The 23,760-nt window shown below is 41.8% G+C and overlaps 1 long non-coding RNA gene across 1 annotated transcript in view; it reads left to right on the forward strand.

Annotated features, from left to right (window-relative positions):
- Positions 1 to 23,760, forward strand: part of LOC146576191 (uncharacterized) — a 46,992-nt gene that overhangs the window by 10,168 nt on the left and 13,064 nt on the right. The window contains exon 3 of the long non-coding RNA XR_014892225.1: positions 21,720 to 21,781. This is a non-coding gene — a long non-coding RNA (uncharacterized LOC146576191). The remainder of the gene's footprint in view (positions 1 to 21,719; positions 21,782 to 23,760) is intronic.

The raw sequence follows: 23,760 nt of genomic DNA on the forward strand, positions 1-23,760 counted from the left end.
GCAGAGCTGCCGAATGAGCAAGTTAGGGTGGAGCTTTGGTAGCGATATGAAGGAGGAAGTCTGTAGTGTATTTTTATGTGCCTGTCTAGTCAATGGCTCAGGTAAACCCCAGTCTACTGTTCAAGTTAATCATTGATGCCGGAGTTCACCATCTTTCTCTACTTTGTAAGAGGCCAAGACTTTAGGAAAACATTTGTTCATTAGCTGCATTTTTTAGATTTCAAACCTCAGAAGGTTGGCTTTTGCATTAACCACATTTTGCAGCTGGGCAGTAAAGAATTACATTTCTCTGTAGCTATTTATTATTGCTCTGTGCCGTGGCTCCTTACAGTTGATTTTAAAAGGGGTGTTAAGAGCAGCAGCTCCTTGACTGGCCTTTTTTGGTGCACATAGCTTCTTTTTTTATTTGTTAAACTTTCCAGCAGGTCACCTCCACACAAGCCCTCCCTGGTATAACACTGGCAATACCTCAGTTTAAAACCAGGGGAAATCCTACCACAGTAAAGTACTACATCTTGCCCATCTGCTAATGCTCTTAATGGCTTCTGTAAAAGCACGTAACACTATTAACAGAGCGAGAGTCTAGTGCCCAACAGGTAGCATAGGTGAACTAGAGGCAGACATGTACATGCACACAAAGACACCAGCCCCTGCATGCAGACACCAGGTTAGCACTGGTGCATGTCTGTTGTGAGCTTGGCATTCAGTGTGGTGTAAGGAGAAAAGTTGGTGTGAGGTTAACACACGTTTGTGTGTGTTCCTTCATTTGCTTACAAAGCCAGTCCTCCTTCACTGTAAACTCTGCCAGCCTAGCTTCTTCCAGACATCTGTCTCTCTCTCTCGCTCGCTCTCCCTGTCACACACACATTCACATGCCTTCCCACCTTCTCAGTAAATCCCCAAGTCTCAACAAGCTGCAACTTGAAATCCAACCCCCGTGCACCACAATGTGTGCATATAAAAACAGGTAATACGCCTTCCAATATAATTACAAATGTGACAATGCTGTGCTCTATTGTATGTAGATAGCGTGCTTTCTTTGTCTCGTAAAGCAAGGGGAGGTCTGTGGAAGTATTGATCGTGGTCACAGCAGACAATCTTAAAGGCTTTGAAGACAAGGCAGAGGTCATTCAGGTGAGGCTGGCCCTCTCCCAGAACTCTGGCGCCATGCAAAAGATCAACTTCACTGAGCTCTTGAGGGCTGAGTCGTGTACAACCGGGGAGGAGAGGCAGAGTTTAGATTGTGAAAACATTTTGGAAAGTTTGAGTAAGGTGGCCAGGGACCTAGCGGCTACAAATGGCAAGCTTGGCTTCTGCCAGTTGCCAGCTTATCGCTTTTAATGATGTTAGAGAGCGATGGTCAGTCCCCCTGTCTCCTGGGTTTCTGTGTCCTTCATGCCTGCCAAGGCAATAAGAATGGCAGCAGTACACCAATAAAGCTCCACATGGTACTGATTGAGAAGTATTAAAGCTCACATTTCCTAAATCTTTATGATCAAAGAAATTCAGATATGTCCAGCACATTTGGTCATTTTTAAGTTGAAAATGGTTGCTTACTTCAAGTGCTTTTGTGTAAACTTCTTTAATCATCAGATTTCCGAGAGATTTATGAAAATAATCAAGATTCATGCTAGGACTTTTTTCATTTTCATTGCATTTATTTCATTTCTTTTAGTAAAGCTTTTCGTTTCGGGCACCGCAGGTCAGATTGGTTTGCCTGTAATTTCCAACCTGCCTCCGTTCCTCCCCTGTCCTCTTCTCTTTGGCTGACCTGTTTTGGAGGGAGCTCCAGGGGTAGCATTCATTTAGGAGTCAGATATAAACAGGCATTAAAAAGCAGCGTGGTCTTAATTAGCTGAAGCTGCTCATATGTTTGGTGTGATTGTGTAATGTTTATATTTCAGTGAGTGCATGCTGTGTCAGGCCACAGTGCTAATCACCTATCCTTAGTTTTATTGCCGCGTGCGATGTTGTAACGATGCCGAAGCGAGACAAGCGAAGAACCCTCACACGGAGACAGAAGATCGATGGACGAATAGTGATTTTAATGACTTATAGCAACGAAAAACAGCTGCTGTTGTAGCATCAATGTACGTCATCTTGCTTTGTAGCAGCATCATGATTACGCGATCTCAAAATGTCTTCCATAAGGGTAGGTCCAGTGCGATTATGCAAGTTGGTTTTAAGCATAGATAGGTCGTGTGTGTGTGACAAAACAGCACCAAAAATGCATGAAATAGATTTCTTTGTGCAGCACTGTGTTCTAGTGGAACTCAAGTAGAAGTCTGTGAGAGCAAATGGTACCTTTCTGTGTGGGAGGACCAATCCTCTCCTCATCAACACTTCCTTAGCCTAAACAAAGTTCCAAAACATCATAACTGTCTTGTTTTCTAGAGAAGTATCTGCCCCTTTTGGTGTACAGTGAAGCAATGAGATTTGGCTGGGTCATAAAGGAACTACAAGAGCCATAAAACACCTTACGATGTCTGGCTTTCTGTAGCCAGGTTATTAAGCTGTAAAACCCTATTGTAAAAATCGAGATTGAACCGATTTATTTAAGGAGAGCGCTGCAAAGATGAAAAGGGCCTTACTCAGCCATACTTTCATAGATGTACAGTGGGCTTGGTTTGTGCCGGTAAGCACACAGGAAAATTCTTTGAATTCCCCGGCCTCACACCCTCGCTCTACTTTTGCCGCCCGACAGCCAATACCGCTGGCTACATGTGCTTGTTTGCGGCACATTTGACGTCACGGAGGGTGTAATTAGCTCCTCGGGTTAAAAAGATATTTTGCTTTATAGTTTGTACATTGGACTGAATCTGCAGATAAGAGAAGCGGCATATGGGAATATGCACTTTTAACCTTGTAAACACTTGCACATAGACACATGAATATTCAGCTCCTGTGCAGGTGGGCCATATCACACCATCTGACCATACTGGAAGACGTCCACAAGTCTGAGCACACCGCCTCCCTGCTCTTTTCCTTTGTCCCTCATCTCGTCGATCTATCTTTCTATATTTGTGTCCCAGACCCAGACATGTCCATAAATAAACGGGGTCTCCCTCTCCTCAACCAGACCCAAGCCATGTTTATGTTCGGGCCAGTGTTGGGGGGGACCATCTGGACCACTGGGAGTGTATCACCACCTTTCTCTGAGCTCAGGTGGAATCAAGATGTGCCGCCAGCATAACAGACTAACACAGGCTAAAGACATAGTTGGGCTTTTGAGATGTAACTTTAAAGTTTTCCTCGAGTACTCCCTCCCACTTTTAGTATTTTACGATCATCATCCTACAGTGAATTAACTCATCTGTTAAATACTTTTTCATCAATTATATGAGGACACAGTTTTAATTTCAGAAATAGGCTATTTCCTCCCATTCCTCCTCTACTCTTATGCAAACTTCTTAGAAAAGTCAGGATGATTTTTAAATATTTTTTTCAAATTTCTCTCACAACAGACAGTTGATGAGTTTTTTTTGGTTTATTTGGTTTATTTACATTAGCTGGATGTGGTCTCCTGGTCTTCATTTCATTTGCTCCGGGAGCCAGGCTATTAAAACTAATGAACACTTATTGCCCTGAGTTGGATCCTGAGCGACTTGCTAAACATCCCTTCTGTAGCTGTTTGTTTTACTTGTACCTGATTATTCAAACAGAGCAGTAAAACATGTGCCCGAGCCTTTGCCTCTGGTCTTTACAGGTACTCTCTTAAATAGCCTGATCCACAAAATGTGATTGGATAGCCAGGGTTTTTGTTTGAGTAAACATGGGTGGGCTTCACTTTTCTTCACTAATCATCTTGGAAAGAATCCCAGTGTTTTTAATGCATGCACTGCATGCACTATGGTGTCCTGTGTTTTCAGGTATCTGCGTGTAAAATCGCTTTTTTTCTTCTCTGTTAAAAAGCAGAACTGTTTAATGCAGAACATTTCGTAGTTTTATTAACTTTTTATGGTCCTTGTCTTGTTGGAGGGAATGACAGATTTTCTTGGTATGCACTAATCAAGACATCTGCTTTGCAAATGTTGGGGGACATGGAGCCTGTTCTTCAGAGCTTAGCTGAAGCACAGTTTGATGTATTATGATGTTTAATAGTGCTACTTTCAGTTTGTTCAAAAGTAGCATACGGCATTTGTCTTCTTTGTAATATTCTGATAATTTGTTTCAACAGCTTTATTTATTTTTTGGTTTACAGCACTTGAAAACACTCAACACCTTTTACCTTTAGCTGGTTTCAGCTTTTCATGCTTGATTGCTTTAGAATTGTTTGCTGATCGCCAGGTGTCACACTGAAGTTTCTTGCACTAACCGACAGATGCTCTAGAAAAGTGTGCGTATATGTGTGCCTATGCCCATGTGCTCATGTGTATTTGTGTACACAACAGTTTGAATGTGTCACTGCCAATCATTAGTGGAAGTAAAGAGAGAGAGGGGGACTTGGTGACTGACACATGAAAGTGTGTATTTTTTTTCTCTTCGCCGTGACCTTTGTGCTGCATAAATCAGCCGGAGCAGCTCGGGTAATGTTAAGGGGAGGAAAGGCGCGTTCTTCTGACTCTTCTCCTGACATTTGTGGTTTTTAATATGATATGTGCATACAGAAAGTGTGCTCAAATAAACAGCGTGTAAAGTTTCCCGTGTCTGTACCAATCTGTCAAAAAGAGATGGGGCTCGACTTTCACCCCCCTCCCCAAATCGCCCTCACCCGACCCCTCCCACTACTCTTACAGCCCTTGTCATCCCCCAGGTGGAATTTCCCTGGAGTCAGCACAGGCTATTTCTACTTGTTTTAACCTAATTAAATAATCCGAGAAGGCATGCCGCTTAACAGCTTCGTTTTTTTTTCAAATACAAGATCAAAGGAATGTGCATAAAATGACAAAAAAGAGAGCGTATAGATGTAGATGAAAAGCATAGGAGAGGCAGAGATGGACACACACACTTTTCTAACTTTTTGTTACTCACATTACCCTTAATGATGAAGCATACATTAGCATTTTATGCAGAAACCTTATATGGTGAAATTACAAGGTAGGGCTGCATAAACTGCTACATCTAGGCCAAGGCAATAGTTCTGATGTTCTTGTATTAGATTTCACTTAACATGCTCTCATTGTAAAATCTGTAATTAAATATAGAACACAAGGCGCCACACCTATAAATCTAGCACAATTATAAAAGCCTGTTTTGGCTTGATGCTCGGACTCCACCTACGTCAGCAGTGTGGGTGGCACTTGGCTACTTTGTGTGTGTGTGTGCTCACAGGTTATGTACTATATCAGTCCCTGTTGTACTTAGTCATTCTACAGATTTGCTCTAAAGAGTTTGGAGATCTCACAACAGCACGAAACCACCTTTTACAACTCTACTTTCCTTGTTTGTGCTGAAGATCATGAACCACGCTGGCACCTCGGCAAACAATGGAAAGAACAGATTAAAACATTACAGCATAATGTGACGGCAAAATGTTTAGTGCAAGAATGGGCCCTGCAGCTGTGTAAAATGACATAAAGAAACAGAAAGTGGGGCCAAGCATTGTGGGAGAACATCGGAGACAGGCTTTTGGAAAGACCTTTGGGTCCTCGGAGTGTCTTAACTGTAGCTGCTGGTGGAGGAAATACTGAATCCTCGCTGCAGGGGCCTTCCTCTGTTCTTTCCTGGAGAGAAGGTGCCCCCAAAGTGCCTGATAGCGCAGGTTTTTCTTGGATGCCTAACAAAGTCTCTTCACACATCTAAAGATGTATTTTTATCAGAGCACAGATGACAGGGGTAATCCTTTGGTGTGTTGCCACCCCCAACTGTCCGTCTACTTCCTCTTTTTGTTTTGCTTTCACTCTCTGCTTTACCCCCTCTTATCAGCTAATCCCTCCTTGGATAGAACGGTCAATTAAGGGACTTAGTTGATAGAAAACAAGACCATTTTGGATGCATGGAATGTGTGAAAATGTAGTGAAAAGAAGGGTTGTGACTGGTCCTCCAACCAAAGAAAAGAGGGAAATTGAGCTTTTTGCCAGGGTTCATTTACTAAAGCATAGTCTTTGTTGCCTCTGAGAGCTAAGAAACAAACTTCTGAATAGTGGAACAAAAACGGAGTCGAGAAATCTCACATCCTAAGCTCGTTTTGTTACACAAGTGGGTTAGATCGGGAATTTCAGACGTCATTATCAGGCACTTTTATAACTGTAGCATTACATTGACCTTAGCATTCCTGACCTTTGATGCAGAAAAAAAAAATAGAAAAATTGCCCGGCAATGTCTTTCAAAGCAAAAGCACATGTACACGCATGGTTTCTGATCTGCTTACTAAGATTAGACATAAATGACCGGGATTATGACGCTGTAGAATATTATGGTTTAATACGGTTTTAGAGCTCAGGGCCATCTACTTTTGTCTAATTCAGGAAAACATATTGCACAAGACTGGTTTGATTAGTAGAAGCCGTGAGTTCCCATAAACTTTAAGCTACAACTGCTAACCTTAAGAATGAGATATACCTGTAATTAAAAAACTCTAAAACATTTTTTTAGAGTTACTCGTGTTCTAAACTGACAACTAGCAAACCTTTTTTCTTATTATCCCACACTTATCCCACACTTTTTAGCCGTGCAAACATATCTAATGCGCCCTCTTTTTTTCAGCGAATAGCATCCCATTACAGCTGTGAAGTTTGAGATGCAGCTGGGGGTGAAAGAAATGTTTTCTGTGTACAAAACATAAACGAGATGTGCTTTGAGCACAGACTCTGTGCTGTGCTGCTTGGGGTGGAGAGAAGAGGTGAAGGAGAGGGAAGGGTGGGGGTAATTGGCACATTAAGGAAAAGGAATTCAAAATAAATTTAATCTCCCAATCCCTTTCACCCCCCCCGAGAGGTTTACAGTGAGCATGCTCTGTCTTGTTGTGAGACACAAGGAGAGCACAGAGCACAGAGAGAGTGAACCAGAGATGAGGAACGTAGAGAATGAGGTTCTGATCGAAGTAATAAGCTGGCTTCCAGTCAGAAGAGGCAACTTTGAATAAAAATGTCTGAGTTGGTTGTGCCATTTTTATGTACGTGTGTGTGAAGTTGGACTTAGCATCTGGCCAAAGATTTGCATTTGTTCTTCTACGCCATTTCTCGCACCACCTCACACAGTTGACTACTACCATCAAGCCTACACACTACACAAGCCCACTGCAGTATCTGGCAACATGTCAAGAGCGGTACAAGTTTTGGTATGTAGTTCTTAGGTTGGGAGATTCTGAAATCACAAATAGAGAGAATTAACACTTTTTAAGCACAAATTTTCCCTTTTGATAACTTCTTTTTTTCTTTAAAAAAAAAAAAAACTTCTGGTGAAATGCCCAAAGCGAGGCTGTGTCAGCTTGTGAAGTGCAGAAGCCACGTTAGAAGGCCTGCTGGATTTTATTGTGTGTGGTTTGGGCTCTTACAAGGACATATGGTGTGGCATATTTTTTTATAATGTAATCATTCCTCCTCCTGCAACAACACTATTAAAACTGTCTGCATGCTGAGGCAAGAATTCAGTCAAGGACCCTGCTGACCCAGACACAGCAGAGTATAAACAATGCTGCTAAGGCTTTAGCAGCACACATGAAAGCACACACATTACCACACACATCATACATTGTCAGTACCCAAAAGCTGTTTATTTCTGCAAATTGTGCAGCGGTTCACTGCAGCTGTTTTTTTTTCTGATTTTTAAAATCTTTACTTCAGATTTGGGTCAATGCTGCATACATACAAACTCCTCGCTCCAGTGGTTTTTATTAGTGCTCTGTGTTTATTTTACTCAAATGCAACCCGTGATTTGCGGAGGTTAGTCATCTTCCGCTGCCGAGGAGGGACCGAGAGGTCACCTGGAGTTCTTTCATTCAGAAGCTGTTTGAGTGACACTGATCTGGCTTTCAGGTAGTAAAGTTAGTTGACACGGTTGCACAAGCCTATCATTATGCCTTCTCTCCATTTTGTCAGTATATAGCCCTTTTGTCACACTCACGGTAATTTCTACGTGTCACATGTAGTTCAGAAAATAATAATACTAATAAAAAAAAAAAGCCAACCAAAAAAAGTATATGTATATACAGTATATATCGCGGCTACTCTGTTTAACTTGATGCATTTTAATTTGTTTGAAAGCTACTTCCTGTATAAATGACACAGCTAACAGGCTCCTGTGTGTCACAGGAGACTTGGCGGCATGATTGAATGGGATTGTCTTTGCTCTGTTCCGCCATCTCGTTAGGGGAAATACACCAGCCCGGATTTCAGGGTGCTGACAGCCTGATTTGGTGTGATGGGTTGCCCTGCGCATGAACATGCCATCCCCTCGGCTGCTGCGTGAACACTGTGCTCTGTGTTGATGGTGATGGCAGGCGCGCAGATCATCTTTCCAGCAGAAGCAGGAAGTGAGAATTGGAGGGTTCCTGCTACCAGGCCCCTTCTTTCCTCCCGGTACTACACCAGACCAAACTGAAACCATGTGTGTTCTCACCCCGTGGACCTCCGCATACAGCCAGCCTGGCTGCCCGGCTGGCAAGTGATGTGGTCTTTCTAACAACATGTGATCTCAGGAAGCATTCAGCCCCTCCCCCTTCCACTATTGTTATTTGAATCCCGTCTCTGTTTAGCTCCACTGGGGTCTCTTGGGGAAAGTGGTAAGTGATTCCTCCCTGTGTCCAGACTCCAAAGAAAAACCCCTCCCCTTTTCAGCTTTCATTCAAGGTTAGGCACACGATGGATGTGATTGGGGAAGTACAGTAGTCTGTCACCCGGCCCAAAGGTCATTTCCTGCTGCCACGGGTTAACTAGGAGCAGATTAAGAAAAATGGCTCAGACTCACAATGACAATGGAGGAAGTGAAGCCCTGATAATTACGTACAATTTATTTGTAATCACATAAATTGATCATTTTGTTGGCTTGTATTTGACAGGTGGAAAAAAATGTCAGTTGTAAAATGGAGAGATTTTCAGGATGCACGTAGCAACTTCTGACACACCTCTCATCTAATAAGCACCTACTGTATGCCTTTACACGCTGAAGAACACAATATAAAAATCCCACTTTCAAGCTCAGTATAAAGGTCTTGGATTCAGTCATGTAATTCAGCACAAACATACTGTATTTTTGCTGTGGACTGTGTCTTCATTGAAGCTTTTTTCTAAGCATTCAAATTGTGTACATTGTCATCAATCACAATATTTTAGTCATGGCGACATGCTCGGGCATGGGAATACTCCTGAAGTGAGGTGTTTATGTTGATGGAAAGTGAGGGTGTATGGGGCTGATTACTCGAAACACCCGTCTTTTCTCTCAATCCTTCCAATTCAAACGACTGTTTACTGAAAACATTGGCTGATGAGGGGATAATCTGTCAAAAATATACTGCACAGTGTGCACTCCTTCATTGTTTGCCTCACTTTCTCTCTCTCTCTCACTGACTTCTGTTGCTCTTGCATCTTTAGGAAAGAAAAAAAAGGCAGATTTAATCAATGCATGCAACTGACTCCGTGTGCAAAGCAAAATTAATGGAAACAAAATCTTTTTTGTTGTTATTGTTGTTGCATTAAAAAAAATCATATTCTTGCAGAGTTGCTGCGCTGGCATTCCTGCTACTCCTGGTCTATGAGAGATTGTTCGGGCCTTGCCCCTGCCGCGTTCCACTCCTCTGTCTCATGTGAAAGTCAGCTCTGACCAACCTCCCATCTCTCATTTTTTCCTAATGAGACAGGCATTGTAGGGACACCTGTGGACTGCCATTTCCATTGAGGGGGGTTGAAGGATGGGGGTGTGGTGTGGCAGCTCTGCTAGCTTTTAATCGAGACGCGTTGACTAATCGCCCAAGGATTAGCCTCTTAGACAAGGCCTCTTTCATTCTGATACGCCATGTAGTGCAAAGACTCCACTTGGAGATGCAGAGGGTGGAGGAGAGTACTTTTTTGGGGGGGGGGATGGGGGAAGTGCAGATGGCATACTGTACCTGGGTGTGCTTTGTTTGATCATGCCTGAGCCCTCTGCATTTACACACACACACTCACACATACACATATATACAGACACATACTCGTATCCTGAGGCTGGATCTTTTCTCCGTCCTCTAAATGGAGACAGCTCTGCATATTTCTCACAGCACTCACCTCCTCTGCCTCTACCTTTGGAGAAGTGGAGTATATTTACAGATGTCTGCCCAAAAGCTATAAAGACATTCAAAAAAGTGGAGCGTTATTGATTTGTGAGCAACAAAACCACCTTGCCACGTCATGCTTTGCCGTGTTTTCACGCCTGTTACAAAGAAACATGCACACACATACATATTTGTGCAGTTATGCTCTGACTAACATTAAGTTTAGCATGCCGTGGATTGGTTGTGTAAGTGTTAGTGAGTGTGGACAGTGGACCTGTATATTGTTGCATGTTAATGAAGCAGAGAACGTTTATTGAAGCTCTAAGGGCCAAAATTTGCGACTGATGTTACCCAGATCCATTTGCTGTGTATTCTAGGAGATCATTTATAACACACAGTGTTCTATATACATGTGCATAAGCAGCATGCTCATGCCAAGATATAATGAAGGCAGAGAGAAGAAAGCCTAACCTTGCTGAAGACCATTGCTTCTGTCTGCAAAGAGGTGCAAAATTGGTTGTCCTTTAAGACAGGTAAAAGAAAGCACACGACTCTTTAACCTTCAATGTGCAGCAGCAAATTTCTACTTTTAGCCAATTTGTACTTTATACAAACCTCCAATATCTGTAATATATGGCTAAACAGTATGCTACAATTTCCTACAGAAAGTTTTGTCAGTCTTAAGAACATTGGCACTTGAGATAATTTGCTTTTGGTTTCTGGGATTAGAAACTGGTAAGGTGTGACATGCTGTTTTTCTTGATTTTCCTTCTGCACAGTTTGCCTGTAAAGCTTGTGAGTTTCAGCTTTGACATACCTATCAGAACAGGTTGCTACACACTAAGCCATCTCTGACTAGGACATAGTGCAGAACAAGCGAGGGCCTAACACAACTCTGTTAACGTGACAGAAGATAAAGGGGGGCAAACATTACAGCGATCCGTGTCCTTTGAAAGAGTTTGTTGGGGTAGCGCATCCCAGCAGCCTTCTTTGATTGATCCTCTGATTAACCCTGATTAGATGATGTGTTTGCAGAGAGAACCCATTAAACAGCAGGCTGTGATCTTCAGATATTTGCTTATTTTTCTTTTCTTTTTTCTTAAGGTGGTATATGTGCACCAGGTGAGCTGAGCCGTGTGTACTGTGTGTATTGTTATCCACGTTTACTTAGTGGGTTTATATGTTCTTTCACCTGTGTACACTCTCAAATAACAATGGCCATCCTGGATGAAGAAATCTACACGAGGAAGGCATCGCATTTAAAATATCAGGTTTAAGGATCCATAATTTGCTATTGAAACTGTATGAGAGAGTTCATTTCTTCCATTGAGTTGAACTGTTCAACTTATCTGATTCCATTTCTCCAAACTGTTTGCTTTAGAGTACATACTGTGGCCTGTTGTTTGTCTAGTCACAGGAGCAGCCTGGATGTGGCTGCCAACTGGGCTCTGCAGGTTGTGTGCTGGTTCACTCACCTTGTGGGGAAATGATAACGAAGGAAATAAATTAAATAGTACTAAAACATTTGCGGTTTGGGAGATAGAAAAGTGAGACAGATTTTACAGCAAATGGGAGGTGCAGGGCAGAAGCTGAGGCTGCAGGATATGAATAGGTGTGTGTGTGTATGTCTGTTTATGTATGTGTGCGTTAAAAGGCTGTTTTTATGAAGGAAAGGGCTGGGAACTAAGTGTTTGGCCCTCCAGGTGTGTGCGCCGGTGGTTGTTAGGACTTGTGAGGCCTTCTGCGGAGGTGGCTACGTGACAGTGGTAATGATAGGTTGTGGCAGGTGAAGACATGAGTGTATATGTGTATCTTGCTGCAGGCAAGTGTTAGCTTGATGACAAACTCATACACACACACACAAGCCTGTGCACACAACAATGTACCTTATATCAGACTTCATATCCCACGCAGTGCAAGCAATTAGATGCATGACATCAGGACGAGTAAGCACTTGCCAAGTGAGGAGGGCCAAGTTCTTCAGTTTGGGGTCAGATAATCCTCAACCAAGCAGCTCTGTCTGATATGCAGGTGCTTAAATCAGGTGACTGAGAGGTCAAGTTCAGGTTGAGGTGTAATTTAGCTGAGAGAGTCAAGTGCTTCCTGTCTGATTGTCTTTGACCCGTTGACTTAACAAGTTGAGTTGTGTTTAATTTTTTAGGCGTTTATACCGAGTAAAGAGTGCCAAGTGTGTGCATATAAACATATAAGTAGTGTTTTGTTCAGTTGAGAATATTTGCATAGTTTTCATGTGCACCAAATGTGCTTTAATCGTGTATCTAATCTATAGTGTGTGCAGGTAAGAGTAAAAGCTATAGGGTTTTTGTTGTTGTTTATTTGGTTTCAAAATGAAGAGTGACCAATATAAATCCATATATTAAGTCTTCAAATATTCAAAGGCAAAACTATGTCTAAAAAACACAAACTTGTATTTATAGGATCATAGTCAGTATGAGAGAGAAGCTCATTGCAGCTTTTGTGCTCGTGGGGTTTGCACCATATCTACTTATCTATTACGTCACCCAAGATGAAGAGTTTTAATTGCGCATCTTCTGCACAGGTGCTTTTAGAAACAATGGTAGTCGGATAACTGAACAGACTGCGTGGACTGTGTAATGCACTCATTTTCTTTGGTATAAGCTTTCTGATCAACACAGTACATCCTCTTAAACACTGAGCTAAGATCTGCAGATGTTTAAATTAGCTTTTTTTTTAACGACAGACACATACCTGGAGCTCATTAAATGTAATATGCACTGTACTACACTCTCCTGTCATTTACAGTAATGTATAAAGATAATAGCGCTGCTTGACAAAGATGCTCATTGTTGCGGCTTTGCACCAAGGCCTTGCATCTTGGGGAAACAGAACTGGCTGCGGCAAGTCCCATCACACAATAAAGCTCTCAGGAGGACCTTTTCATCCCCACGGCGTTCCACAATGGTCTCACCACTTTGGCCGCATCCGTTTGCCCCATTCTGCGCATCTTTCTTCTGTGATGTCGCAATATGTGAAAACACACATATGCGCTCGCAAACACACAGGAAGAAGAGAAAGAGGATAAGCAGAGACAACAGGCGAGCTATTGTCTTGTCGTACATAGGATAGGCTCAGAACTGCTCATGTCTGCATGTCTGTGGTTTAAGACGGTTTAGTTCCTAGTGGTGTTTGCCAAGATGACTCTTCAATGTGTCAGCTACCATTTAGTTTATTGAAAGTGGGAGACGTAAAGATAATGACACGAGTGAGAAATGATTTTAGACACCTCTCGAGTCATCCTCAATGGCAGCTTTCCACATTCCATCCTCAAGATAAAAGTCGTAAAAATAATAGTCTGACAGATAAACTCCGGGGAATCACTGGTTTGTCTCAGAGGGCTTTTGTCCACCAAGATCAGACCCCCTTTGTCAGGTGCATGTGTATAAGTGCTTGTGAGATTATTTTTTCATTAAACTTTCTATTATGAATCAGAGTCTAATGGGTTCAAAGACATCAAGAGGATATTTCCTGCTGTCTTACAGCACAGAGCTACTTCAAAGTAATCCAACTGTTGACGGCAGCTGGTCTTCTCTGGCCCTCCGACTTTGTCCTACTGTATGAAGAAGCTATTGTCATTCACAACTGTACATATCCCCCACGTACCGCAGTAGAAAGTTTTATGCTGTAGACAGTATTAAGCTCCCTGGAAAGATATCAAAGCTTCCTTTTGCCATCATTGACTTCTCATTGTTTCTCTTCAATCCATCTCTTCTCCCGTCCCAAAGACGGCAGTGCCCAAAGGCAGTATCAGTGCTTATATTTGTGATTTTGTTGGCAGAGGAACAATGCTTCAGTTTAAGCAGTGCATTCCTGATTATTGACACACTGTGGTATGGCGAAGGATTAGCGAGTGCCTTGGCTTTCTGATTCTTCAGCTTTGGCCCACGAGCTACACCTGGGTGTATCTATGACAACAGGCTTCACAATGGACAGATATTTCACCACCAACCGGTTCGACAGAGAGTCTGTAGCAAAACTTGTAGAAGGAGTGTCGCTTGAGAGGAGAAGAGGGAAATGTTTGCTTTATATTACTGACTGTGGCTCAAAGTGAGCCTGTTTAAAGATTTCTAGGAAATAGGAATTGAGCTGTCACCACTTTAAAATGATAATCATATAATGTGTTTTCTTTTTTTCTTTCCTTTTTTTTTCTTTTTACAATGTTCTATCTTGTGTATACAGTAGAAATAGTTTAGTAGGGTGTAGCTGGTGGTTTATAGTTTTTGCAAGAGGAACTGGTCCTATTCTGACAGCCCTGATTACCTGTGTCCGGCTATCCCACATGTGGTCTGTGGTGAGATGGCCTGATATCTGGAACTAAGGCATTATTGTTAGCTAACACTGAGTTTGCTGAGGGTCTCCTTCTGACTTTCTCTCAGTCTTATTGCTAGGAGGCTCCATAAGCATCCTGGAAAACACTTCCACTGACACCATGGGCTTAGGTGGGAATTGGCTACTTGGTTTTGCAAAGAAACATTAAGACAATGAGAACCTGTGTTGTTTTGCATTATCAAGGGCAGAAACTGTAAATGTAGGGGTGTCGTGAGAATTTTTGCATTTAGAGTAAACACAACAAAAATGACTCCGTTACCCTGGAGACATTGTGTTTTGGGGTTGTATGTCCATTTGTCCAGTTTTCCATCGTGCTGATGTTAATATGTCAGAAAATCCTGAAATGAATGTGATTCAAGCAGGCACAAAACCAAGACATCTTCGGCCATAAATAAATTGTCAACATTTGAATTTCTGCAATATTTCTCACAACTGTTTAATAGATTGAAATTTTAGCAGCATCAGTGCAGTGTGGCATCAAGGCTGTCAGCTTATGGCTCTACTGAGATGTTATTGAAACCCAGGTTGCTTTGATAGCGGGCTTCTGTAAGTTTTGGATTGAGTGTTTCTCATCTTGCTCTCGACAATACTACATACATTCTCTATGGGGTTCAGGTCAAGCATGTTGTGTAGTCAGCCAAAGACAGTAATAATATAGTCAGCAAATCATTTGGTTGTAGTTTTGGTTCTGTGGGCAGATGTTAGAGTGCTGCTTTTAAAGGAAACTGGCATCTCCATAAAGCTTGCTAGCAGATGGAAGCAGGAAGTGCTTTAAAATCCTCTGGCATACATCTACGTTGATTTTGGACTTGAAAAAACAGGGTAAACCAGCAACCAACAGATGACCTTTGTATCTGTTTCTTTCCACACTGTGTTCAGAAGCTAGGATCTTAATTTCCAAATAAAATGCAAAATATAATTTCATATGAAAAGAGGACTTTAGACCAGCAACATAAAATATCTGTGCATGGTGGCTCTTGATGCATTTCCTCAAACTTGAAATGGAATATTCTAAGAATTTGAGATGCACAATTTCAGATTTCTGTGAGCTATAATCATCCAAAAATAATACACAAAACACTTGAAATATAGAATATATTCAAATTCACCTTTGATAATAAAATTCTGAAATAAATTAACTTCTTGTTTAGTTTTGTTTTTTCAAATGAACTAGAGACTAGATTCATTTTACGAACAATTCAGAGTATAAATGTAAACACGGCTTTCCCCCCATCAGTATGGACTACAGATATTTAATCTGACAGCTGTGGTTGCATTCCTGGAAAGAAAAAAATATCTCCATATCATTTTAATAAACAAGTGTGGGAAACATAATGCTCTCAAGCTTTTGAGAAACAGCCACAGTGGTGCCATGCCACCAGATCTATTCCTAAAACTAAAGGTAATAAGATAATTACTTATGGTAGAACTGATAGGACTGAACTTCTGTATCCTCCTCAGTGAAGCACAAACCTTGAGAATAAGCTGATAGATATCATGTAGGAAACAGTATCTTCATGTGGATACACTGTCTATACATCCAAGAAGTGACTGTTATCTACAGCGGAAACTTTATCTCAAACTTTTTAAACTGTGTTTCTAATGTGCACTGATAAGAGAGGTATTTGGGCCATTCCTCAGTCTAGGTAATATTGCTCAGCAGGACCGACACCTGATAATCATGCCAAGTGGGGGAAAACCCAACAACCTGAAGCACATTTGAGTAAAGTTTTTAATTCAGAATATGTTAATCCATGTCAAAAGTCTCCCCTAATAAAATTCATACATGTTTTTCTCCTACAGAAAATATAATGAAAGAGATTATCATGCTGCAACAACAGTGTGATTTTGGCAGTAGATTTAAATAATAATATTAAAAAAGACAGAGACCATAAAAAGGCCATCTGAGAGTAATGTAGGTAACTTCCAAAATTAGCACATAAATTGTGAAAGAAAAAAGTAACCAGAAAAGCTTCTTCCTGATCTGAGATGTGAAAGGGATAAGTTGTAATATGACTGGAAATGAGGCTGAGAGGAGTGTAGTGGAACCGGACTTGATCAGGAGCTCTTTTACTCACAAGTGGTTTAGTTTGGCACTACCCCGTTGTTGACACTGCCAGGTTCTCATACTTATTTGATTGCTGTTGACAGACAGGACTGTGGTGACACTGTTTTACCATCGACTTAACCGGAATAATAGCCGAAATAATTTTAGATGTTCAAGAAAATTTCATCTTTGTCGCATTACAGAAACACATGTTCAGTAGATTATTGTTATTTTTTCTTGTGACACTAAAATACAGTACCTTGATATTTTCTCTAGACTCCACGTGATGGACAGTGTGGGAATGTTTTCCCAGACGTTCTTTTGTGTAATTGATGTGTTAGTCCTGCCACGTGAATGAGGAAATTGAGTATGGTTGTTTTTTGTTTTTTAATTGTTGCTTTTTGTTTCTTCTTTTTCCTTATGGCTCGTCCTTGTATGGGCACTGAGGCACTGCCCCTTTGGGAAACAAAATTCTCCTGCCTATAATGAAGTGTCACAGGCTTTAACCATGGTCTTGTGGTGAAAGGCAGCGTGGGAAGTTTGTTGAACTTCCTGACCCCACACACCACCACAGCACATTGACCCTCATCACGTGACAAAGGAATGTTCCTCATCTTTTGTTTTAACATCCATGGCACTCATAGGGTTGAGAGCAATTTTGCATACTATAGAATGATCACTAGCTTGGCATTTTGCCTCCCCATTCTCCTTCAGCGTTATTATCAAACAGGATTTGTGGGCCGCTCTCTCCTGCATCTTTTAAATCACTTCAAGCGCTACTGAAGCCTTTTTCACCCAAAACGGGCACCAATCTAATGGCATCATTTGGGCCTGCACACATCAAGAGAATCAACCCCCTTTTTTTTTCCATGCTTAAGGTTTTGTGAACCAGGGGAAAACAAAAGGCTGGCCCAGTGAAGCGCATCTCGCCTGGCCGGCTGAATAGAGGGGCCCCTTTCATGGCTGTTTATGAGCACCCCTCTTCAAAAACACACATACAAATCACATCCAGTTCTCCCAGTGGCTCCTCTAATATGAGGGTGACAGCAGGAAAGAAAGGGGAAGGGACTGGAATCTAGTTCTGCCTCTTTCCACTTATTCTGTTCCAGTTGGTTAATTCCATCAACCAAAAAAATGTAAAGTTTTTGACATGTCACACATTTGTTAGGCATTGTTTCTCAATAAAAAAGAAAAAAAAACAAGCAAACAAATAAACGAAGAAAATGCTAAAAATTATTTAACAGCTTTTTAGACAAATCAGCTGATTTCATGTGACATAAAGATACCAGAAGAATTCCAACATCCTCTAAAATGTTTGGCAACCAATGAAGAGATGAGTAATATGCACTCTGTTACAGTAACAGTGTTCAGCACAGTCATCTGTAGTTTTGTTAAGAATCAAAATTGCATAATGAAGCTGAGTAATCATCCCCATTTGAAATCGCATAATAAAAATACTAATAGCAGTAATAGCACTTTGGGTACGTCTGCTGAAAACACTGATAACAGACAGAAGAGATAAAAATTCAACATTACAAAATAGCCACTGACGTATCAAATTTCAGTGACATTCAATTTATCCTCTTTGTGGAAGTACAGCAAGTTTCAAACATTATAAATAATGTCCAGAGCAGATACTGTGTTCCTATTACACTTTGCGGATGTGTGCATTGACATGTACGTGGAGGAGGAGTGACCTGTAGTGTCAAACACTTTTAATAAATTGAAGTCCTTCTGCAAGCTACCTTTTCCGCTCCATGTCAAATGTTGTTCAACAGGTAGGGTTTGATGGACAGGAGGAATGCGGGCTGAGGGATTTGTTTTGTAATGGCAGTCCATTCTCTGGGTGTTCTTGAGCAAATAGTGTGGCGCTATGTCCTGTTTTTACGGGTTTCACACGTCACTGTTCAAACTCTCAAACAAACTGATCCCCAAGAGTACATGGAAGAATGGAAGAGAGCAAACAGCGCTCTAATACTTCACCGCTCCGACCTTCTGCTAACTTGACATACACACAGACAAACATGCAGTCACACACACATACAGCGTTTTACCTTTTGCTAAAGGATGTGAGTGTGACCCACCTGATTTTTCAGGACAGTCCCACTCATTCTTAACTTTAGCTGAATCCTTACATTCTCTCTAAACATTAAAACATATTATTTATTCTGTTTTTAGATTCCCCATTGTCTTCATGCAGGGAATTGTTTCTATTCATGCACAACAGGTCTTGCGATCTCTGTTGGTGGCTGCTGTGTGTCATGATTAAGCAGCAAACGAACGCCCCGGTTTGGCTCCGTGTGCCAGCCTAATTGAGTGCTACTTTAATGCGTTTGGGTCAAACGCACGGAAAATGGTGGGAATTCTGTGGGAAAGTTTGAGCACTCATAAAATGATGGATTTTTAAGCACTCCCTTTATTCCAACAAAATGTAATGAAACAGCCCAATGTGTTTTTTTATTAATGGCATGGAAAAAAAATATATAGGAAACATGTAGGGCTCCCTGCTTGGTGCTCCGTGCTGTGTGTCTCAGTCTGATTTAGTTTATACAAGCATTTGTTAAGCAGTCAGGCGTGTATGTGTCCGGACTTGTGTGTCACTGTTACACTAATGCCAAGCTCCCTGCCATGTTTTTCTTTTCTACAAACATAAAAGAATCAAACACCTACAGCTTCCATAGTTGCCTCTGCGATCCACTCTTTACTGTTCTTTTCTTTTGTGCTCGTTTTAAGTCTCTCTTTGATATAGCAGGCATTCCTTGGCAGTTGTGTAACATGATTTGGGGCAAAAGGAGAGAAAATGAGATAGAAAGAAGGCGAGAGAGAGGGAGAAAGAGAGAGAGGAGGGAAAATGGTTTGTCTTGCTGCGTTTCATGTCCTGCTGTGCGCTCATATTTCTCAGCCCACTTCACAGTTGTGGGGTAGCTGGCTTATCGTGGGGCTCCTCAGCTCTTTCCATCATGCGTGGCCTAACTTAATCTCTCTTGTGTACTGTAAACTGCACCTAATAACCCTGCACACGATTAAAGCAAACATCTTAATAATGGCCTGTCTCATTATCAGCTCGCATTGGGAAAACGAAAGGTTCACTCTTGCCTCTATAATGTGGCTCACAAATAATCCAGAGAACAAGGCAACCTGCTTAGTTAGTGTCTCAAAGAAAACCAAAAAAATAACCGCAAGCCTGACGTTTTAAACGGAATTATCTGCATTTTAAGTAAAGCAAATGTTGCTGATTAATGCTGTGCTTGAGCAACGTTTTCTGCACGTCATGCAGAGACCAGGAGTGAGATGCAGGATTGAATGAATTGTGTCACTCTAGAGGGTGCTGTTTGCTGAGGAAATGTGCTTTCCTCCCTTTTTTCCTTTCCTGCAGCTCACACTAAATTCTGTTCCTCCTGCTTTTTAAACGTGAAGTCTTAAACTTATCCGACCAGCGTAAAGAAGATCGTAATAGATACAACAACTCACATTTAGTGGATATTTTACGTATTGTATGTTTCAGATCGGACTCGACTCTAAAGGCAAAGGAAGGAAAGGATTTCGGGGGAAATAAGTCTTCGAGAGACTGTGTGGTATTGTGCTGCAAGGCATGTTTGACGCGATGTTAGGCCACGGTAATCCTTCTTTGTGTGTGTTCTCCTCACCTGTATGTCCCACACACAAATGCCCACAAGATGTTTACACAGGTTTCAAGCAGCCAACGAACGTGGAGAATGAGCTGCCAATCAGGCCTCCGCTGGCAGAGCGGAGACGGGGAAGAATGCGTCCGCGATGATGGTTACACCTGTGCTGTCAGTGATTTCCTGCGGTGGTATTGCAGGGTGTAATCCCTAACATCGCTTGTGTTTATGCTTGTGTTTTAGTTACAGCCTTGATACACACATGCTTTTGAGCTTAGATGGGACTTCTGCTTCATTTACTCCTCATCTTATCCCCGAGGGCATCCTCTGCAGCTCTGACACACACACAGGCTGATCTCCAGAATGTATACAGCAAACTCATGTATCCTCAGTCTCCTATTCACGTTAGATACACAAAACTAATATGCACAGAAACTGAAGACAGATGATTCTCTTTTTTTTTTTATATATCTTTTTCTGTAAAGTTATGTAAAAGGCACATTTGTACTTTTACTTTGTTCTAAATATAGAAAGCAGGAAGCTATATTTTTTTTGTTGTTTTTTGGCTTGCCTTATTTAACCGGATAATTTACAGGAAACGCTAAAGTGTGCCTGTTTCCTTATGTACTGAGTATTTGAGGAGGTCTTTTTTTGTTGTTTTATATGGTTTGTGTTTCGTCACGAGTGACGCCGGCTGCACCACTGAGGTCATGAATGGGCAGGACAAACTCTCAGTGCCAGCGACTGAACTCACTTTTTATTTTAGCAAATATGCTAAATTTAGAGCTCAGCCGCAGCCAAAAGTTTGTCCCAAACTCCCTGAATGACACACCTTTCGAGAAGTGACTCTTAACATCTGCTATGTTTATCATAATTACACTTTTTCCTCTTGTTTTCCTTCTATTCTCTCTTTGTTTTCCTTCTCACAGACACAGTAAGTGTTGCTCTGTTTTTCATTTATAAGATTTGTTGGCTGCGTTATTACTGAGAGGATTCTAAAGGAAGGGCATGCTTCAGCTGTGTTTTTGAAAACACTGTGCTCTGACGTTAGTAGAAGTGAAGGACCAGTAAAAGGTCTGCTCTGTTAACACACCCTCTAAACACCACTGCCCAGTGAAAGGCCTGTTGTAATAGTGGCATTTCAATCCTTCAAAGTCAAAGACAGCCAATTGGATAATGAATTTTGGTTTGCCATTCTGGGGAACAGACCAAGTTGTGACAGTGCATAAAGTTACATATGAGAACTTCTGCTGAGTGAGACAGAACCCAACACTACGTAAAGTCTAGCCCAAAATAGGTGCAGCATTGAAGTCCTGTGGTTTGTCTGTATGATGTGACATTGATGAAATCCACCCATCGCTCATCTGTTATTTTTTACTCTGATCCATTATGGATGTGAGTCTGCGCCACTGCAGAGTGGGTAATGTTCGAAACCTGTTGAGTATTAGCTACTCTGTCACTGTTAAGGAGAGCGAAGTGTAAGCAATGTAATTGTACCGCATATTATCAAGGTGTGAACTGACATATTTCCTCTTCTGATTTGTCTTTACAGTGAAGGAATCCAAATTCTCGAGATGAGAGTTCGACCTTTAATTGCATGCTAGCGATCTTCTGGTGAGTTTGTGTTTCCAAAGTCACTGCAGACTTTTTTGATGAGCTTGGGATGTTTTAGTTTTAGAGTCTTCTCCTCTAAACCATTGCAAATCAACCTTCCGTGAACTTAAAGTGTGCATGAGTGTTTTATTTGCCGCATTTGTGGCAAAATCTTCTGTAGCAAAGAGGATACATGCCAAAGACTTATGGTGTTACTGTGGTTTAGGCTTATAAAACTGACGTAACTCCTGCTTTTACTGTTGGCACAACAGTATAAGTAGCCAAGTGCTGTTAACCATTTAGCTTAGAATGACGAATAGAAACCAAATTTCCAGGGTGATGTTTGTTGTGGTGTCCTTAAAAGATTGTTCTCATCCTCAAAATGGCATCTTAACACAAGTCGTTTAATTACGCTACTTTAAAAGGGCACAACCATCAGTACCGTTTGTGACTGTACTGTAGCCCCCAGTACTCGGTGTGCCTCGCCACTATCCCACTTCCAATTAGGCCTCTTCACCCCCCCACCCCACACTGGTAGCCCCTATCCCTTACTCCCTCTTTCAGCTGGTCCACCCTCTGTCTGCCTGTCAGTGTGTCACCCCAGGGTAATGCTCCTCTCTCAGCCCCTTGGGGCCCTTTTGCCTCCAGGGCACTCCATGTTTGCCCAATCATTTGCGAGCCGGATACGGGGATGAATTGTTAACTACAGCAGGTCAGCCAGTGCCCTGCAGCCCCCCAGCCCTCTCTGCTCTCCCTCGACCTGCTGTTGACTCATCTCCATGGCAATGGGGCAGGAATTTCTTTTTTTTTTCTCATGTGTCTGCTGCCAGGCAGTTACCCGCCACCCTTTGCCACTACCGCTTCCTCTTCTCTTCAATCCCTTGGTCTCAGAGAAACCAATCAAAAGGCAGCTGGAGAGAGTCACGTGGTCAGGAAGTGTCAAGGGTGCCCACTGTGTAGCGTGGTGCTGTCTCTGGAGCTTGGCTCAACTAGGTTAGAAAGGCCTTAGAGACAAATAAGTGCCATTTGTTTAGTAGGATTTCCTGACACACAAAGCATGCAGATATTTTTTTTAGATTCTTGCACAATAAAATGTACACTGTGCATGTCCTCTTACCAAAGGCATTGTGATGGCCCAAGTTAACACCATTTACCTCTGTTGATACAAATCTTGCATTCTTTCATGATACGGTGAGTTTGTCATTAAAAATGTTACATGTGACTATCACTGAGATGGTCCTTTAAAAGAAAATTCTGATGCTTTTTTCATTTAGTCATTGTGCAATCTAATTCCCATCATTGTCTCAGTATTGACGAGCTTAAGTGTGTGTTTGCTCCCACACATGTTATTAGCTTAGGGCAGGTGAATATTTGCCTAGCAGTCTCCCCGTATGAGATCAGTGTTTGCCTAGGGAATGTACCATGTCCGATTTGTCATGACACATATTGTTTAGCTCATCAAACTGGTCCCTTATGGCTGAGTTGCGTTGTGCCCTTTCAAGTGAGAAATGTCCTTTTTTGTGTTTTTTCCTCTTTGGTTCAGGACATGTTATTGGATTGTGTGACTTGGTGGAAAAGTATTAACGATGGCATATGAGTGAGAGGAGTCCACATCGCCGTTAAGAAAATGAATGCCAGTGTGAACATCACCCATTATCCTCCAGGCACATCCCGTAGATGCAGATGAACTCTGAGAGAAGCTGGCTCTCTCGCTTTGTGGTTGTGAGGAAGGCTCAGCAAACTCATTTCTCCCACTGCACTTGAGTGGTTAACCAGCCATTACCCATGGCATGTGCAGCTTTTCATTTAGTCCCAGAAAGTCTTAATCTACAATATTTACTACATCTTAAACAGCATATGTGTTTGCATTTAAAGTGTCATTGAGTAATGGTTCGGTGTTTTGTGGATGTCTGTTGAACAATGTCCATATTAGTCACTATTAGCCTGCAAGTATATTCGAATAGCTGTGCGCCTTTTGTGAGTCTGTGTGGCTGTTGTCC

Source organism: Mchenga conophoros, linkage group LG4 (assembly GCF_057382185.1).
Source record: "Mchenga conophoros isolate Kocher_MC1m ecotype Shallow Benthic linkage group LG4, M_conophoros_male_GT1.1, whole genome shotgun sequence".
Taxonomy (NCBI): Eukaryota; Metazoa; Chordata; class Actinopteri; order Cichliformes; family Cichlidae; genus Mchenga; species Mchenga conophoros.